Source organism: Phytophthora infestans, genomic scaffold (genome assembly GCF_000142945.1).
Source record: "Phytophthora infestans T30-4 supercont1.123 genomic scaffold, whole genome shotgun sequence".
Classification (NCBI taxonomy): domain Eukaryota; phylum Oomycota; class Peronosporomycetes; order Peronosporales; family Peronosporaceae; genus Phytophthora; species Phytophthora infestans.
The window spans coordinates 67422-70000 of NW_003303636.1; positions in this window are offsets into that span (position 1 = coordinate 67422).

The following is a 2579-nucleotide window of genomic DNA, read 5'->3' on the forward strand; positions in this document are numbered from 1 at the left end:
TTGGATTTTATAATGAGGAATTTTTTCACCGGGGGGGCCGCGGTTATGGAGTTCGTTGAGATTTACTACCTGGCCAATAAGCCAACCGATAAAGGGCCCTTCATGTCCCATCAAATGGATGTGTCAACCGGCCTTCCCTAAACCGGATCGCGGTTTTGAGGATATTTACATGCAACAAACCTCATGGGTTTAGGCATGGGGATGCGTCCAGTGTGTGCAAACTGAAGAAAAGCCCTATATGGACTCAAACAAGCACTTCGTATCTGGTATGCACTCCTCAATAGAGTTTCCTGTAAGCTAGGTTTGTCGGTGCAAAAGGAGTATGTTGTGTACGTCAAGTGGGGAGTAAAGGGAGTAAGCATTGATTATTGTTCGGCTTCCGCGGGAGATATATAACGAAAATTTGTGGTAGATTAGGAAACTTGGATGCCAAAAGGGGAGAGAGCCCAACCGGTCTTCTAGATTTTATCTAGGAGAGTTTTTGAGAGAGATTTTCCCTTTTTTTTGCGAAGAGGGGGGGGGTTTTAGAGAGGGGTTGGGGCAAAATTGTTTTGTGGAAGTTTTTTCCCCAACCCAAAGTATATATGGGACTTACTACAAAAGATATGGATGTGTCTTAATTGTAGCTCAGAACCAACACCACAGGCAAAGAGTATAGTACTTGAGAAAGAGGAAAAATTAAGTCCAGAGGAAATCTCAGCACAACCATTCGATTACAGAGGTTTAGTGGGTTCACTGATGTACCTTGTACGTGGTACACGCCCAGATATAGCAAATGCTATCAGAGAATTAAGTAAATTCCTGTCATGCTATAATAAGAGACATTACAAGGCAGCCCAGAGAGTACTAAAGTATCTGAAAGGGACGTCGACGTACGGACTCGTATTTGACGGAAAAAGTAAGGAAGTGATATATGAGCTGTACACAGACGCGAGCTTCGCGAATGCTAATGAGAACCGAAAGTCAGTAACTGGGTATGTGAGTATTATGGCAGACGCGTGTATTACTTGGAAAGGTTCAAGACAAAGTACTGTGAGCCTCCATACAGCGCAGGCTGAATTAATAGCCGCGAGTGAAGGTATTAAAGAAAGCGAATGGTTATGGGTACTATTAGAGGAATTGGGATTTAAGCAAACACAGCCGATCATGTGTTGGTGTGATAATAAGGGGGCAATTAGTATTATAAAAGACCCAGCAAATCATACATCGACCAAACACATTGATATCAAAGGAATGTATACTCGAGAGATTCATGATAAGGGAAGAATAGTAGTTTCATACTGCAACACAAATGATATGATTGCAGATGCCTCACAAAGGCACTACCTCAAACTCAATTTGAGAAACTCAGAAGTCTCATGGGGGTAAAGAACCTACGCCTCCCCTTGCCACAATAGGTGTGGGGCTTTTGGACTTTCTGGCACCATGTATCACAAGATACAGTGAAGTTGAAGAGCCACCATGTGGCATATCCAAGCGCCCGGCGCAAGTTGAAGTTCAAAGATACTTTTCAAGTTGAAGGGCGAAAGATACTCTTAAGCTGAAGTGAAAGAGTAATGGCCAAGCTGAAGTGCACCAAGGAAAAGACTTATGCGGTTAAAGCAAAAAAAAACAATAAGACGTAACGTTATGATATTGGTTAACTCTCAGACGTACACATGTCAATGGTTATGGACTAGACTACGACAGAACACGATAACGTGCTGAAATCAAGTAAGAGCCACCGTTGACCGCATCTAGGAAGGGAGGGGCAAGCCCCAGCCATGCTTAGTTGGAACTAATGCCGAAGCGCTCCCCAGTCTCTGGAAGTGGTGGTATCACAGACCGAAGCCTGGACGTTTTGCTTGACTGTCGTAGCCCCCCCCGGAGGGTTTAATAGCGGCCATAGGCGCTAAATCGAACCGTGAATGCTGAACGCAAATTTGAGAGTGAATGGATCGAAGGAAATTGGTTCCAGCAAAGACAAAAAAAGGAAGAGGTGCAATTTAGAGGCAGAAACCATAGGGAAATCGGAAAAGGAAAATTGGTTGGGTCACAAATTTTGGAAATAAGGAATAGGTATGTGTAATGGAGCGTTACAAATTTCAGGTGTCGCAAAATTTAGGAGCCACCTATTTTGGATCACCGGATGTGTGAAAAGTCGCCACAACGAAAAGTCACATGATATCTCCAAAAGGTCGCAACTTGATTTAGGATAAAAAAGATCATATGTGATCAAAACCGGATAGGAAAGAGTGTGTTCACTATTAGGAAAACCAGAAGTAGCCCAAAAGTACGAAAGGTCGTATGGTATTTCTGCTGGACAAGTCGCAATTGGATTAAGGATAAGGCGAGTCATATGAGACCACAGAAGTGAAAAGGAGGATGTGCTTGAACTTTTAGTGGGAGTGTTAGAATGCACCTTAATTGGTCAAATATGTAGCTAATAGAAAAGGTTCAAACATCCTACTTCTTAAAGAAACTTAATAAGTAAACACATTGCCGAGGGATGTTAATGGCGAGGAGGACGCGTGGCGCGCCCGCTTTAAAAGGCCTCCTCACTTTGAAACTGACGGCCTATTACATAGAGCTTAATACTC